The sequence below is a fragment of the Rhipicephalus microplus genome, unplaced genomic scaffold (genome assembly GCF_043290135.1).
Source record: "Rhipicephalus microplus isolate Deutch F79 unplaced genomic scaffold, USDA_Rmic scaffold_45, whole genome shotgun sequence".
Classification (NCBI taxonomy): domain Eukaryota; kingdom Metazoa; phylum Arthropoda; class Arachnida; order Ixodida; family Ixodidae; genus Rhipicephalus; species Rhipicephalus microplus.
The window spans coordinates 2,836,867-2,852,685 of NW_027464618.1; the positions used below are offsets into that span (position 1 = coordinate 2,836,867).

General features: G+C 53.1%; 13 non-coding genes across 13 annotated transcripts; all 13 read right to left on the reverse strand.

The window, feature by feature from the left end:
- Window positions 1-854: 854 nt before the first annotated feature.
- TRNAD-GUC (transfer RNA aspartic acid (anticodon GUC)) lies at window positions 855-928 on the reverse strand. Its single transcript has one exon. It is a non-coding gene; the product is annotated as a tRNA-Asp (tRNA).
- Window positions 929-1,596: 668 nt separating this feature from the next.
- Window positions 1,597-1,670, reverse strand: TRNAN-GUU (transfer RNA asparagine (anticodon GUU)). Its single transcript has one exon. It is a non-coding gene; the product is annotated as a tRNA-Asn (tRNA).
- A 369-nt stretch (window positions 1,671-2,039) lies between these two features.
- TRNAN-GUU (transfer RNA asparagine (anticodon GUU)) lies at window positions 2,040-2,113 on the reverse strand. The gene has a single exon. It is a non-coding gene; the product is annotated as a tRNA-Asn (tRNA).
- Window positions 2,114-4,109: 1,996 nt separating this feature from the next.
- On the reverse strand, window positions 4,110-4,183 carry TRNAD-GUC (transfer RNA aspartic acid (anticodon GUC)). Its single transcript has one exon. It is a non-coding gene; the product is annotated as a tRNA-Asp (tRNA).
- Window positions 4,184-4,258: 75 nt separating this feature from the next.
- On the reverse strand, window positions 4,259-4,332 carry TRNAN-GUU (transfer RNA asparagine (anticodon GUU)). Its single transcript has one exon. It is a non-coding gene; the product is annotated as a tRNA-Asn (tRNA).
- Window positions 4,333-4,407: 75 nt separating this feature from the next.
- TRNAN-GUU (transfer RNA asparagine (anticodon GUU)) lies at window positions 4,408-4,481 on the reverse strand. Its single transcript has one exon. It is a non-coding gene; the product is annotated as a tRNA-Asn (tRNA).
- Window positions 4,482-5,295: 814 nt separating this feature from the next.
- Window positions 5,296-5,369, reverse strand: TRNAN-GUU (transfer RNA asparagine (anticodon GUU)). The gene has a single exon. It is a non-coding gene; the product is annotated as a tRNA-Asn (tRNA).
- Window positions 5,370-6,190: 821 nt separating this feature from the next.
- TRNAD-GUC (transfer RNA aspartic acid (anticodon GUC)) lies at window positions 6,191-6,264 on the reverse strand. Its single transcript has one exon. It is a non-coding gene; the product is annotated as a tRNA-Asp (tRNA).
- Window positions 6,265-7,377: 1,113 nt separating this feature from the next.
- TRNAD-GUC (transfer RNA aspartic acid (anticodon GUC)) lies at window positions 7,378-7,451 on the reverse strand. Its single transcript has one exon. It is a non-coding gene; the product is annotated as a tRNA-Asp (tRNA).
- Window positions 7,452-10,058: 2,607 nt separating this feature from the next.
- Window positions 10,059-10,132, reverse strand: TRNAN-GUU (transfer RNA asparagine (anticodon GUU)). The gene has a single exon. It is a non-coding gene; the product is annotated as a tRNA-Asn (tRNA).
- A 1,484-nt stretch (window positions 10,133-11,616) lies between these two features.
- Window positions 11,617-11,690, reverse strand: TRNAN-GUU (transfer RNA asparagine (anticodon GUU)). The gene has a single exon. It is a non-coding gene; the product is annotated as a tRNA-Asn (tRNA).
- A 74-nt stretch (window positions 11,691-11,764) lies between these two features.
- TRNAD-GUC (transfer RNA aspartic acid (anticodon GUC)) lies at window positions 11,765-11,838 on the reverse strand. The gene has a single exon. It is a non-coding gene; the product is annotated as a tRNA-Asp (tRNA).
- Window positions 11,839-15,182: 3,344 nt separating this feature from the next.
- TRNAN-GUU (transfer RNA asparagine (anticodon GUU)) lies at window positions 15,183-15,256 on the reverse strand. The gene has a single exon. It is a non-coding gene; the product is annotated as a tRNA-Asn (tRNA).
- Window positions 15,257-15,819: the final 563 nt, after the last annotated feature.

Genomic DNA, 15,819 nt, shown 5'->3' on the forward strand with positions numbered 1-15,819 from the left:
GTTAAGAGCCGAACTCTTTAGCCGATTGTGCCACGGAGGCAGTCGTGCTGCACTTTCATGACCGTCAGAAAATTCCTCTAAAGGTATCAGTGCAAAGAAAAAATGCGACACACCACCCCCGGGAGGGCTCGAACCTCCAACCTATCGGTTAACAGCCGAACGCGCTAGGAGATTGCGCCGTAGAGGCAGTGGTTCTGTACTCTCGCCACCGTCAGAACATTCCTCCAAAGCTATCAGCTCAAAGAAAAAAAGCAAAACAACGCCCCCTGGAGGGCTCGAACCTCCAACCTTTCGGTTAACAGCCGAACGCGCTAGCAGATTGCGCCGTAGAGGCAGTCGTTCTGTACTCTCACCACCGTCAGAACACTTCTCCAAAGCTATCAGCGCAAAGAAAAAAGAAGCAAGACAACGTCCCCGGGAGGGCTCGAACCTCCAACCTTTCGGTCAACAGCTGATCGCGTAAGCGAAATGCGCAACGGAGGCAGTCGAGCTGTACTCTCATCACCATCAGAACATTTCTCCAAAGCTATCAGCGCAAAGAAAAAAAAGCGACACACCGCCCTCGGTAGGGCTCGAACCTCCAACCTTTCGGTTAACAGCCGAACTCGCTAGCCGATTGCGCCGCGGAGGCAGTCGTGCTGTATTCTCACCACCGTCAGAACATTCCATCAAAGCTAAGAGTGCAAAGAAAAAAGAAGCTAGACAACGCCCCCGGGAGTGTTCGAAGCTCCAAGCTTTCGGTTAACAGCCGATCGCGCAAGCCAATTGCGCAACGGAGGCAGTCGTGCTGCTCTCTCACCGCCGTCAGAACTTTTTTCAATGCTATCAGCGCAAAGAAAAAAATAGCGACACACCGCCACCGGGAGGGCTCTAACCTCCAACCTTTCGGTTGACAGCCGAATGCGCTAGCCGATTGCGCTACGGAGGCAATCATGCTGCTCTCTCACCACCATCAGAACATTCCATCAAAGCTATAAGCGCAGAGAAAAAAGAACCTAGACAACGTCCCCGGGAGGGCTCGAACCTCCAAACTTTTGGTTAACAGGCGATCGCGCAAGCCGATTGCGAAACGGAGGCAGTCGTGCTGTACTCTCATCGCCGTCAGAACATTCCTCCAAAGCTATCAGCGCAAAGAAACAAATGCGACACACCGCCCCCTGGAGGGCACAAACCTCCAACCTTTCGCTTAAGAGCCGAACTCGTTAGCCGATTGCGCCACGGAGGCAGCCGTGCTGCACTCTCACGACCGTCAGAACATTCCTTCGAAGCTATCAGCGCAAAGAAAAAACTGCGACACACCGCCCCCGGGAGGGCTCGAACCTCCAACCTATCGGTTAATAGCCGAACGCGCTAGCAGATTGCGCCGTAGAGGCAGTCTTCTGTACTCTCACCACCGTCAGAACATTTCTCCAAAGCTATCAGCGCAAAGAAAAAAGAAGCAAGACAACGTCCCCGGGAGGGCTCGAACCTCCAACATTTCGGTTAACAGCCGAACTCGTTAGCCAATTGCACCGCGGAGGCAGTCGTGCTGTACTCTCACCAGTGTCAGAACATTCCATCAAAGCTATAAGCGCAAAGAAGAAAGAAGCGCGACAACGCCCCCGGGAGGGCTCGAACCTCAAACATTTCGGTTAACAGCCGAACGCGCTAGCTAATTGCGCCACGGAGGCAGTCGTGCTGCTCTCTCATCGCCGTCAGAATTTTTTCAATGCTATCAGCGCAAAGAAAAAAATAGCGACACACTGCCACCGGGACGGCTCTAACTTCAAACCTTTCGGTTGACAGCCGAATGCGCTAGCCGATTGCGCCACGGAGGCAATCATGCTGCTCTCTCACCACCATCAGGACATTACATCAAAGCTATAAGCGCAAAGAAAAAAAAGCAAGACAACGTCCACGGGAGGGCTCGAACCTCCAACCTTTCTGTTAACAGCCGATCGCGTAAGCCAAATGCGCAACGGAGGCAGTCGAGCTGTACTTTCATCACCATCAGAACATTTCTCAAAAGCTATCAGCGCAAAGAAAAAAAAGCGACACACCGCCCCCGGGAGGGCTCGAAGCTCCAACCTTTCGGTAAACAGCCGAACGCGCTAGCCGATTGCGCCACGGAGGCAATCGTGCTGCTCTCTCACCACCGTCAGAACATTCCATCAAAGCTATCAGCGCAAAGAAAAAAGAAGCGAGACAACGCCCCCGGGAGGGCTCGAACCTCCAACCTTTCGCTTAAAAGCCGAACTCGTTAGCGGAATGCGCCACGGAGGCAGTCGTGCTGCACTCTCACGACCGTCAGAACATTCCTCCGAAGCTATCACTGCAAAGAAAAAAATGCGACACACCGCCCCCGGGAGGGCTCGAACCTCCAACCTTTCGGTTAACAGCCGAACGCGCTAGCAGAGTGCGCCGTTGAGGCAGTCGATCTGTACTCTCACCTCCGTCAGAACATTTCTCCAAAGCTATCAGCGCAAAGAAAAAAGAAGCAAGACAACGTCACCTGGAGGGCTCGAACCTACAACCTTTCGGTCAACAGCTGATCTCGCCAGCCAATTGCGCCACAGAGCCAGTCGTGCTGCACTCTCACCACCGTAACATTCCATCAAAGCTAACAGTGCAAAGGAAAAAGAAGCTAGACAACGCCCCCGCGAGGGCTCGAACCTCCAACCTTTCGGTTAACAGCCGATCGCGCAAGCCGATTGCGCAACGGAGGCAGTCGAGCTGTACTCTCATCACCGTCAGAACATTCCTCCAAAGTTATGAGCGCAAAGAAAAAAATTGCGACACACCACGCCCGAAATTGCTCTAACCTCCAACCTTTCGGTTAAGAGCCGAACTCTTTAGCCGATTGTGCCACGGAGGCAGTCGTGCTGCACTTTCACGACCGTCAGAAAATTCCTCTAAAGGTATCAGTGCAAAGAAAAAAATGCAACACACCGCCCCCGGGAGGGCTCGAACCTCAAACCTATCGGTTAACAGCCGAACACGCTAGCAGATTGCGCCGTAGAGGCAGTGATTCTTTACTCTCACCACCGTCAGAACATTCCTCCAAAGCTATCAGCTCAAAGAAAAAAAGCAAAACAACGCCCCCGGGAGGGCTCGAACCTACAACCTTTCGGTTAACAGCCGAACGCGCTAGCAGATTGCGCCGTAGAGGCAGTCGTTCTGTACTCTCACCACCGTCAGAACATTTCTCCAAAGCTATCAGCGCAAAGAAAAAAGAAGCAAGACAACGTCTCCGGGAGGGCTCGAACCTCCAACCTTTCGGTTAACAGCCGAACTCGTTAGCCAATTGCACCGCGGAGGCAGTCGTGCTGTACTCTCACCAGTGTCAGAACATTCCATCAAAGCTAACAGTGCAAAGAAAAAAGAAGCTAGACAACGATCCGGGAGGGCTCGAACCTCCAACATTTCGGTCAACAGCCGAACTCGTTAGCCGATTGCGCCGCGGAGTCAGTCGTGCTGTACTCTCAGCAGCGTCAGAACATTCCATCACAGCTACCAGTGCAAAGAAAAAAAAGCAAAACAACGCCCCCGGGAGGGCTCGAACCTCCAACCTTTCGGTTAACAGCCGAACGCTCTAGCAGATTGCGCCGTAGAGGCAGTCGTTCTGTACTCTCACCACCGTCAGAACATTTCTCCAAAGCTATCAGCGCAAAGAAAAAAGAAGCAACTCAACGTCCCCTGGAGGGCTCGAACCTCCAACCTTTCGGTCAACAGCCGATCTCGCCAGCCAATTGCGCCACAGAGCCAGTCGTGCTGTACTCTCACCGCCGTAACATTCCATCAAAGCTAACAGTGCAAAGGAAAAAGAAGCTAGACAATGCCCCCGCAAGGGCTCGAACCTCCAACCTTTCGGTTAACAGCCGATCGCGCAAGCCGATTGCGCAACGGAGGCAATCGTGCTGCACTCTCACCACCGTCAGAACATTCAGTCAATGCTATAGGCGCAAAGAAAAAAGCGCGACAACGCCCCCGGGAGGGCTCGAACCTACAACCTTTAGGTTAAAAGCCGAACGCGCTAGCTAATTGCGCCAAGGAGGCAGTCGTGCTGCTCTCTCACCGCCGTCAGAACTTTTTTCAATGCTATCAGCACAAAGAAAAAAATAGCGACACACCGCCACCGGGAGGGCTCTAACCTCCAACCTTTCGGTTGACAGCCGAATGCGCTAGCCGATTGCGCCACGGAGGCGATCGTCCTGTTCTCTCACGACCATCAGAACATTCCATCAAAGCTATCAGCGCAAAGAAAAAAGAAGCGAGACAACGCCCCCGGGAGGGCTCGAACCTCCAACCTTTCGGTTAACAGCTGAACGCGCTATCCGATTGCGCCATGGAGGCAATCGTCCTGCTCTCTCACGCCCGTAAGAACATTCCATCAAAGCTATCAGCGCAAAGAAAAAAGAAGTGAGACAACGCCCCCAGGAGGGCTCGAACCTCCAACCTTTCGGTTAACAGCCGAACGCGCTATCCGATTGCGCCACGGAGGCAATCGTCCAGCTCTCTCACGACCGTCAGTATATTCCATCAAAGCTTTCAGCGCAAAGAAACAAATGCGACACACCGCCCCCTGGAGGGCACAAACCTCCAACCTTTCGCTTAAGAGCCGAACTCGTTAGCCGATTGCGCCACTGAGGTAGTCGTGCTGCACTTTCACGACCGTCAGAAAATTCCTCCAAAGGTATCAGTGCAAAGAAAAAAATGCGACACACCGCCCCCGGGAGGGCTCGAACCTCCAACCTATCGGTTAACAGCCGAACGCGCTAGCAGATTGCGCCGTAGAGGCAGTGGTTCTGTACTCTCACCACCGTCAGAACATTCCTCCAAAGCTATCAGCTTTAAGAAAAAAGCAAAACAACGCCCCCGGGAGGGCTCGAACCTCCAACCTTTCGGTTAACAGCTGAATGCGCTAGCAGATTGCGCCGTAGAGGCAGTCTTCTGTACTCTCACCACCGTCAGAACATTTCTTCAAAGCTATCAGCGCAAAGAAAAAAGAAGCAAGACAACGTCCCCGGGAGGGCTCGAACCTTCAACCTTTCGGTTAACAGCCGAACTCGTTAGCCAATTGCACCGCGGAGGCAGTCATGCTGTACTCTCACCAGTGTCAGAACATTCCATCAAAGCTAACAGTGCAAAGAAAAAAGAAGCTAGACAACGCCCCCGGGAGGGCTCGAACCTCCAACATTTCGGTCAAGAGCCGAACTCGTTAGCCAATTGCGCCGCGGAGGCAGTCGTACTGTATTCTCACCACCGTCAGAACATTCCATCAAAGCTATCAGCGCAAAGAAAAAAGAAGCAAGACAACGTCCCCGGGAGGGCTCGAACCTCCAACCTTTCCGTAAACAGCCGAACGCGCTAGCCGATTGCGCCACGGAGGCAATCGTGCTGTTCTCTCACCACCAACAGAACATTCCATCAAAGCTATCAGCGCAAAAAAAAGAAGCAAGACAACGTCCCCGGGAGGGCTCGAACCTCAGACCTTTTGGTCAACAGCCGATCGCGTAAGCCAAATGCGAAACGGAGGCAGTTGAGCTGTACTCTCATCACCATAAGAACATTTCTCCAAAGCTATCAGTGCAAAGAAAAAAAGCGACACACCGCCCCCGGGAGGACTCGAACCTCCAAACTTTCGGTCAACAGCCGATCGCGTAAGCCAAATGCGCAAGGGAGGCAGTCGAGCTGTAGTCTCATCACCATCAGAACATTTCTCCAAAGCTATCAGCGCAAAGAAAAAAAAGCGACACACCGCCCTCGGTAGGGCTCGAACCTCCAACCTTTCGGTTAACAGCCGAACTCGCTAGCCGATTGCGCCGCGGAGGCAGTCGTGCTGTATTCTCACCACCGTCAGAACATTCCATAAAAGCTAAGAGTGCAAAGAAAAAAGAAGCTAGACAACGGCCCCGGGTGTGTTCGAAGCTCCAAGCTTTCGGTTAACAGCCGATCGCGCAAGCCAATTGCGCAACGGAGGCAGTAGAGCTGTACTCTCATCACCGTCAGAACATTCCTTCAAAGCTATCAGCGCAAAGAAATAAAAGCGACACACCGTCCATGGGGGGGGGAGGGGCTCGAACCTCAAACCTTTCGGTTAACAGCCGAACGCGCTAGCAGAAATCGCCGTAAAGGCAGTCGTGCTGCACTCTCACCACCGTCAGAACATTCCTCCAAAGCTATCAGCGCAAAGAAAAAAATAGCGACACACCGCCACCGGGAGGGCTCTAACCTCCAACCTTTCGGTTGACAGCCGAATGCGCTAGCCGATTGCGCTACGGAGGCAATCATGCTGCTCTCTCACCACCATCAGAACATTCCTTCAAAGCTATAAGCGCAGAGAAAAAAGAAGCTAGACAACGTCCCCGGGAGGGCTCGAACCTCCAAACTTTTGGTTAACAGCCGATCGCGCAAGCCGATTGCGAAACGGAGGCAGTCGTGCTGTACTCTCATCGCCGTCAGAACATTCCTCCAAAGCTATCAGCGCAAAGAAACAAATGCGACACACTGCCCCCTGGAGGGCACAAACCTCCAACCTTTCGCTTAAGAGCCGAACTCGTTAGGCGATTGCGCCACGGAGGCAGTCGTGCTGCACTCTCACGACCATCAGAACATTCCTCCGAAGCTATCAGCGCAAAGAAAAAAATGCGACACACCGCCACTGGGAGGGCTCGAACCTCCAACCTTTCGGTTAAGAGCCGATCTTGTTAGCCGATTGCGCCGCGGAGGAAGTTGTGCTGCACTTTCACGACCGTCAAAACATTCCTCCAAAGCTATGAGCGCAAAGAAAAAAGAAGCGCGACAACGCCCCCGGGAGGGCTCGAACCTCAAACATTTCGGTTAACAGCCGAACGCGCAAGCTAATTGCGCCACGGAGGCAGTCGTGCTGCTCTCTCACCGCCGTCAGAACTTTTTTCAATGCTATCAGCGCAAAGAAAAAAATAGCGACACACCGCCACCGGGAGTGCTCTAACCTCAAACCTTTCGGTTGACAGCCGAATGCGCTAGCCGATTGCGCCACGGAGGCAATCATGCTGCTCTCTCACCACCTTCAGGACATTACATCAAAGCTATAAGCGCGAAGAAAAAAAAGCAAGACAACGTCCACGGGAGGGCTCGAACCTCCAACCTTTCTGTTAACAGCCGATCGCGTAAGCCAAATGCGCAACGCAGGCAGTCGAGCTATACTTTCATCACCATCAGAACATTTCTCAAAAGCTATCAGCGCAAAGAAAAAAAAAGCGACACACCGCCCCCGGGAGGGCTCGAACCTCCAACCTTTCTGTTAACAGTCGAACGCGCTAGGTAATTCCGCCACGGAGGCAGTCGTGCTGCTCTCTCACCGCCGTCAGAACCTTTTTCAATGCTATCAGCGCAAAGAAAAAAATAGCGACACACCGCTACCGGGAGGGCTCTAACCTCCAACCTTTCGGTTGACAGCCGAATGCGCTAGCCGATTGCGCTACGGAGGCAATCATGCTGCTCTCTCACCACCATCAGAACATTCCATCAAAGCTATAAGCGCAGAGAAAAAAGAAGCCAGACAACGTTCCCTGGAGGGCTCGAACCTCCAAACTTTTGGTTAACAGCCGATCGCGCAAGCCGATTGCGAAACAGAGGCAGTCGTGCTGTACTCTCATCGCCGTCAGAACATTCCTCCAAAGCTATCAGCGCAAAGAAACAAATGCGACACACCGCCCCCTGGAGGGCTCGAACCTCCAACCTTTCGGTTAACAGCCGAACGCGCTAGCAGAGTGCGCCGTAGAGGCAGTCGTTCTGTACTCTCACCACCGTCAGAACATTTCTCCAAAGCTATCAGCGCAAAGAAAAAAGAAGCAAGACAACGTCCCCTGGAGGGCTCGAACCTCCAACCTTTCGGTCAACAGCCGATCTCGCCAGCCAATCGCGCCACAGAGCCAGTCGTGCTGCACTCTCACTACCGTAACATTCCATCAAAGCTAACAGTGCAAAGGAAAAACAAGCTAGACAACGCCCCCGCGAGGGCTCGAACCTCCAACCTTTCGGTTAACAGCCGATCGCGCAAGCCGATTGCCCAACGGAGGCAGTCGAGCTGTACTCTCATCACCGTCAGAACATTCCTCCAAAGTTATGAGCGCAAAGAAAAAAAATTGCGACACACCACCCCCGAAAGGGCTCTAACCTCCAACCTTTCGGTTAAGAGCCGAACTCTTTAGCCGATTGTGCCACGGAGGCAGTCGTGCTGCACTTTCACGACCGTCACAAAATTCCTCTAAAGGTATCAGTGCAAAGAAAAAAATGCGACACACCGCCCCCGGGAGGGCTCGAACCTCCAACCTATCGGTTAACAGCCGAACGCGCTAGCAGATTTCGCCGTAGAGGCAGTGGTTCTGTACTCTCACCACCGTCAGAACATTCCTCCAAAGCTATCATCTCAAAGAAAAAAAGCAAAACAACGCCCCTGGGAGGGAGGGCTTGAACCTCCAACCTTTCGGTTAACAGCCGAACGCGCTAGCAGATTGCGCCGTAGAGGCAGTCGTTCTGTACTCTCACCACCGTCAGAACATTTCTCCAAAGCTATCAGCGCAAAGAAAAAAGAAGCAAGACAACGTCCCCGGGAGGGCTCGAACCTCCAACCTTTCGGTTAACAGCCGAACTCGTTAGCCAATTGCACCGCGGAGGCAGTCGTGCTGTACTCTAACCAGTGTCAGAACATTCCATCAAAGCTAACAGTGCAAAGAAAAAAGAAGCTAGACAACGCCCCCGGGAGGGCTCGAACCTCCAACATTTCGGTAAAGAGCCGAACTCGTTAGCCAATTGCGCGGCGGAGGCAGTCGTGCTGTACTCTCACCAGCGTCAGAACATTCCATCAAAGCTAACAGTGCAAAGAAAAAAGAAGCTAGACAACGCCCCCGGGAGGGCTCGAACCTCCAACATTTCGGTCAAGAGCCGAACTCGTTAGCCAATTGCGCGGCGGAGGCAGTCGTGCTGTACTCTAACCAGTGTCAGAACATTCCATCAAAGCTAACAGTGCAAAGATAAAAGAAGCTAGACAACGCCCCCGGGAGGGCTCGAACCTCCAACCTTTCGGTCAAGAGCCGAACTCGTTAGCCAATTGCGCGGCGGAGGCAGTCGTGCTGTACTCTCACCAGCGTCAGAACATTCCTTCAAAGCTAACAGTGCAAAGAAAAAAGAAGCTAGACAACGCCCCCGGGAGGGCTTGAACCTCCAACATTTCGGTCAAGAGCCGAACTCGTTAGCCAATTGCGCGGCGGAGGCAGTCGTGCTGTACTCTCACCAGCGTCAGAACATTCCTTCAAAGCTAACAGTGCAAAGAAAAAAGAAGCTAGACAACGCCCCCGGGAGGGCACGAACCTCCAACATTTCGGTTAACAGCTGAACTCGTTAGCCGATTGCGCCGCGGAGTCAGTCGTGCTGTACTCTCACCAGCGTCAGAACATTCCATCACAGCTACCAGTGCAAAGAAAAAAGAAGCTAGACAACGCCCCCGGGAGGGCTCGAACCTCCAACCTTTCGGTTAACAGCCGAATTCGTTAGCCAATTAAGCCGTGGAGGCAGTCGTTCTGTACTCTCACCACAGTCAGAACATTTCTCCAAAGCTATCAGCGCAAAGAAAAAAGAAGCTAGACAACGCCCCCGGGAGCGGTCGAACCTCCAACATTTCGGTCAAGAGCCGAACTCGTTAGCCAATTGCGCTGCGGAGGCAGTCGTGCTGTACTCTCACCAGCGTCAGAACATTCCATCAAAGCTAACAGTGCAAAGGAAAAAGAAGCTAGACAACGCCCCCGCGAGGGCTCGAACCTACAACCTTTCGGTTAACAGCCGATCGCGCAAGCCGATTGCGCAACGGAGGCAGTCGAGCTGTAGTCTCATCACCGTCAGAACATTCCTCCAAAGTTATGAGCGCAAAAAAAAAAAATTGCGACACACCACCCCCGAAAGGACTCTAACCTCCAACCTTTCGGTTAAGAGCCGAACTCTTTAGCCGATCGCGCCACGGAGGCAGTCGTGCTGCACTCTCCCCACCGTCAGAACATTCAATCAATGCTATAAGCGCAAAGAAAAAAGAAGCGCGACAACGCCCCCGGGAGGGATCGAACCTACAACCTTTCGGTTAACAGCCGAACGCGCTAGCTAATTGCGCCACGGAGGCAATCGTTCTCTAACCACCATCAGAAGATTCCATCAAAGCTATCAGTGCAAAGAAAAAAAAATGCCCGCAGCTTCCCTCGGGGGAACACTGAGGAGGATGCGGAGCATATAATTGGTTAACGGGGTGTTAAAGTGCGACTTATTTGGGTCGATGGCTAAATTGGTTAACGTGGTTGTGAAATGGGGTGTTAAATTGCGACTTACTTGGGTCGATGGCTAAATTGGTTGTAGGAGAGGTGTTAAATGAGTGAACACGTACACACGTATGCGAAAGGGCGGCGCTGGTCGAAGGGACGTCGATCATTGTGTTTGTGGATTCGTTGGAATTCATTTCACCGCGACCTTGGACGTCGACGCGCCGTACAAACCAACCGACGAGCGGCAACTGAGCGAGCGAGCGCCGACCTTGAGTATATATACAGCGCGACGGCGCATGCACTGTCAGCTGTTGAATGTTCTCGAAGTGCGACGCCACATGCGCGTCCACTGGAGAATCAGGAGAATTGTAGATGTCGAACGCGGTGTGTAGAGAAGGAAGGGTGCACAGATGGTGGAGGAGTGAAGCGCGCGCGGTGTGTAGAGGAGGAAGGGATGCACAGATGGTGGAAGAGTGGGCGACGGCGCGACGGCGCATGCGCGCGCGTCAGCTGTCGAATGTTCGAGAAGCGGTGCGGACGGCGCGGACGGCGCGGACGGCGCACTACAAGGCGCGAGTATAAGATGCTTCCGCATCTAAAAGCGACACACCGCCCCCGGGAGGACTCGAACCTCCAACCTTTCGGTCAACAGCCGATCTCGCTAGCCGATTCGCCGCAGAGGCAGTCGTGGTGCGCTTTCACGACCGTCAAAACATTCCTCCAAAGGTATGAGCGCAAAGAAAAAAAGCAAGACAACGCCTCCGGGAGGGATCGAACCTCCAACCTTTCGGTTAACAGCCGAACGCGCTAGCAGATTGCGCCGTAGAGGCAGTCGTTCTGTACTCTCACCACCGTCAGAACATTTCTCCAAAGCTATCAGCGCAAAGAAAAAAGAAGCAAGACAACGTCCCCTGGAGGGCTCGAACCTCGAACCTTTCGGTCAACAGCCGATCTCACCAGCCAATTGCGCCACAGAGCCAGTCGTGCTGTACTCTCACCACCGTAACATTCCATCAAAGCTAACAGTGCAAAGAAAAAAGAAGCTAGACAACGCCCCCGCGAGGGCTCGAACCTCCAACCTTTCGGTTAACAGCCGATCGCGCAAGCCGATTGCGCAACGGAGGCAGTCGAGCTGTACTCTCATCAGCGTCAGAACATTCCTCCAAAGCTTTCAGTGCAAAGAAAAAAAAGCGACACACCGCCCCCGGGAGGGCTCGAACCTCCAACATTTCGGTAAACAGTCGAACGCGCTAGCCGATTGCACCACGGAGGCAATCGTGCTGCACTCTCACCACCGTCAGAACATTCCATCAATGCTATAAGCGCAAAGAAAAAAGAAGCGCGACAACGCCCCCGGGAAGGCTCGAACCTCCAACCTTTCGGTTAACAGCCGAACGCGCTAGCTAATTGCGCCACGGAGGCAGTCGTGCTGCTCTCTCACCGCCGTCAGAACCTTTTTCAATGCTATCAGCGCAAAGAAAAAAATAGCGACACACCGCCACCGGGAGGGCTCTAACCTTCAACCTTTCGGTTGACAGCCGAATGCGCTAGCCGATTGCGCTACGGAGGCAATCATGCTTCTCTCTCACCACCATCAGAACATTCCATCAAAGCTATAAGCGCAGAGAAAAAAGAAGCTAGACAACGTCCCCGGGAGGGCTCGAACTTCCAAACTTTTGGTTAACAGCCGATCGCGCAAGCCGATTGCGAAACGGAGGCAGTCGTGCTGTACTCTCATCGCCGTCAGAACATTCCTCCAAAGCTATCAGCGCAAAGAAACAAATGCGACACACCGCCCCCTGGAGGGCACAAACCTCCAACCTTTCGCTTAAGAGCCGAACTCGTTAGCCGATTGCGCTACGGAGGCAGTCGTGCTGCACTCTCACGACCTTCAGAATATTCCTCCGAAGCTATCAGCGCAAAGAAAAAAATGCGACACACCGCCCCCGGGAGGGCTCGAACCTCCAACCTACCGGTTAACAGCCGAACGCGCTAGGAGATTGCGCCGTAGAGGCAGTGGTTCTGTGCTATCACCACCGTCAGAACATTCCTCCAAAGCTATCAGCGCAAAGAAAAACGAAGCAAGACAACGTCCCCGGGAGGGCTCGAACCTCCAACCTTTCAGTTAACAGCCGAACTCGTTAGCCAATTGCACCGCGGAGGCAGTCGTGCTGTACTCTCACCAGTGTCTGAACATTCCATCAAAGCTAACAGTGCAAAGAAAAAAGAAGCTAGACAACGCCCGCGGGAGGGCTCGAACCGCCAACATTTCGGTCAAGAGCCGAACTCGTTAGCCAATTGCGCCGCGGAGGCAATCATGCTGCACTCTCACCACCATCAGAACATTCCATCAAAGCTATAAGCGCAGAGAAAAAAGAAGCTAGACAACGTCCCCGGGAGGGCTCGAACCTCCAAACTTTTGGTTAACAGCCGATCGCGCAAGCCGATTGCGAAACGGAGGCAGTCGTGCTGTACTCTCATCACCGTCAGAACATTCCTCCAAAGCTATCAGCGCAAAGAAACAAATGCGACACACCGCCCCCTGGAGGGCACAAACCTCCAACCTTTCGCTTAAAAGCCGAACTCGTTAGCCGATTGCGCCACGGAGGCAGTCGTGCTGCACTCTCACGACCGTCAGAACATTCCTCCGAAGCTATCAGCGCAAAGAAAAAAATGCGACACACCGCCCCCGGGAGGGCTCGAACCTCCAACCTTTCGGTTAACAGCCGAACGCGCTAGCAGAGTTCGCCGTAGAGGCAGTCGTTCTGTACTCTCACCACCGTCAGAACATTTCTCCAAAGCTATCAGCGCAAAGAAAAAAGAAGCAAGACAACGTCCCCTGGAGGGCTCGAACCTCCAACCTTTCGGTCAACAGCCGATCTCGCCAGCCAATTGCGCCACAGAGCCAGTCGTGCTGCACTCTCACCACCGTAACATTCCATCAAAGCTAACAGTGCTAAGGAAAAAGAAGCTAGACAACGCTCCCGCGAGGGCTTGAACCTCCAACCATTCGGTTAACAGCCGATCGCGCAAGCCGATTGCGCAACGGAGGCAGTCGAGCTGTACTCTCATCACCGCCAGAACATTCCTCCAAAGTTATGAGCGCAAAGAAAAAAAATTGCGACACACCACCCCCGAAATTGCTCTAACCTCCAACCTTTCGGTTAAGAGCCGAACTCTTTAGCCGATTGTGCCACGGAGGCAGTCGTGCTGCACTTTCATGACCGTCAGAAAATTCCTCTAAAGGTATCAGTGCAAAGAAAAAATGCGACACACCACCCCCGGGAGGGCTCGAACCTCCAACCTATCGGTTACCAGCCGAACGCGCTAGCAGATTGCGCCGTAGAGGCAGTGGTTCTGTACTCTCACCACCGTCAGAACATTTCTCCAAAGCTATCAGCGCAAAGAAAAAAGAAGCAAGACAACGTCCCCGGGAGGGCTCGAACCTCCAACCTTTCGGTTAACAGCCGAACTCGTTAGCCAATTGCACCGCGGAGGCAGTCGTGATGTACTCTCACCAGTGTCAGAACATTCCATCAAAGCTAACAGTGCAAAGAAAAAAGAAGCTAGACAACGCCCCCGGGAGGGCTCGAACCTCCAACATTTCGGTCAAGAGCCGAACTCGTTAGCCAATTGTGCGGCGGAGGCAGTCGTGCTGTACTCTCACCAGCGTCAGAACATTCCATCAAAGCTAACAGTGCAAAGAAAAAAGAAGCTAGACAACGCCCCCGGGAGGGCTCGAACCTCCAACATTTCGGTCAAGAGCCGAACTCGTTAGCCAATTGCGCGGCGGAGGCAGTCGTGCTGTACTCTCACCAGCGTCAGAACATTCCATCAAAGCAAACAGTGCAAAGAAAAAAGAAGCTAGACAACGCCCCCGGGAGGGCACGAACCTCCAACATTTCGGTTAACAGCCGAACTCGTTAGCCGATTGCGCCGCGGAGTCAGTCGTGCTGTACTCTCACCAGCGTCAGAACATTCCATCACAGCTACCAGTGCAAAGAAAAAAGAAGCTAGACAACGCCCCCGGGAGAGCTCGAACCTCCAACATTTCGGTCAAGAGCCGAACTCGTTAGCCAATTGTGCGGCGGAGGCAGTCGTGCTGTACTCTCACCAGCGTCAGAACATTCCATCAAAGCTAACAGTGCAAAGAAAAAAGAAGCTAGACAACGCCCCCGGGAGGGCTCGAACCTCCAACATTTCGGTCAAGAGCCGAACTCGTTAGCCAATTGCGCGGCGGAGGCAGTCGTGCTGTACTCTCACCAGCGTCAGAACATTCCATCAAAGCTAACAGTGCAAAGAAAAAAGAAGCTAGACAACGCCCCCGGGAGGGCACGAACCTCCAACATTTCGGTTAACAGCCGAACTCGTTAGCCGATTGCGCCGCGGAGTCAGTCGTGCTGTACTCTCACCAGCGTCAGAACATTCCATCACAGCTACCAGTGCAAAGAAAAAAGAAGCTAGACAACGCCCCCGGGAGAGCTCGAACCTCCAACCTTTCGGTTAACAGCCGAATTCGTTAGCCAATTAAGCCATGGAGGCAGTCGTTCTGTACTCTCACCAGCGTCAGAACATTCCATCAAAGCTAACAGTGCAAAGAAAAAAGAAGCTAGACAAAGCCCCCGGGAGGGCTCGAAGCTCAAACTATTCGGTTAACAGCCGAACTCGTCAGCCAATTGCGCCACGAAGGCAGTCGTGCTGTACTCTCACCACTGTCAGAACATTTCTCCAAAGCTATCAGCGCAAAGGAAAAAAAGCGACACGCCGCCCCCGGGAGGGCTCGAACCTCCAACCTTTCGGTTAACAGCTCAAAGAGCTAGCCGATTGAGCCACGGAGGCAATCGTGCTGCTCTCTCACCACCATCAGAACATTCCATCAAAGCTATCAGCGCAAAGAAAAAAGAAGCAAGAAAACGTCCCCGGGAGGGCTCGAACCTCCAACCTTTCGGTAAACAGCCGAACGCGCTAGCCCTTTGCGCCACGGAGGCAATTGTGCTGCTCTCTCACCACCATCAGAACATTCCAACAAAGCTATCAGCGCAAAAAAAAAAAGAAGCAAGACAACGTCCCCGGGAGGGCTCGAACCTCCAACCTATCGGTCAACAGCCGATCGCGTAAGCGAAATGCGCAACGGAGGCAGTCGAGCTGTACTCTCATCACCATCAGAACATTTCTCCAAAGCTATCAGCGCAAAGAAAAATAAAGCGACACACCGCCCTCAGTAGGGCTCGAACCTCCATTCTTTCGGTTAACAGCCGAACTCGCTAGCCGATTGCGCCGCGGAGGCAGTCGTGCTGTATTATCACCACCGTCAGAACATTCCATCAAAGCTAAGAGTGCAAAGAAAAAAGAAGCTAGACAACGCCCCAGGGTGTGTTCGAAGCTCCAAGCTTTCGGTTAAAAGCCGATCGCGCAAGCCAATTGCACAACGGAGGCAGTAGAGCTGTACTGTCATCACCGTCAGAACATTCCTCCAAAGCTATCAGCGCAAAGAAATAAAAGCGACACACCGTCCATGGGGGGGGGGGAGGGGCTCGAACCTCAAACCTTT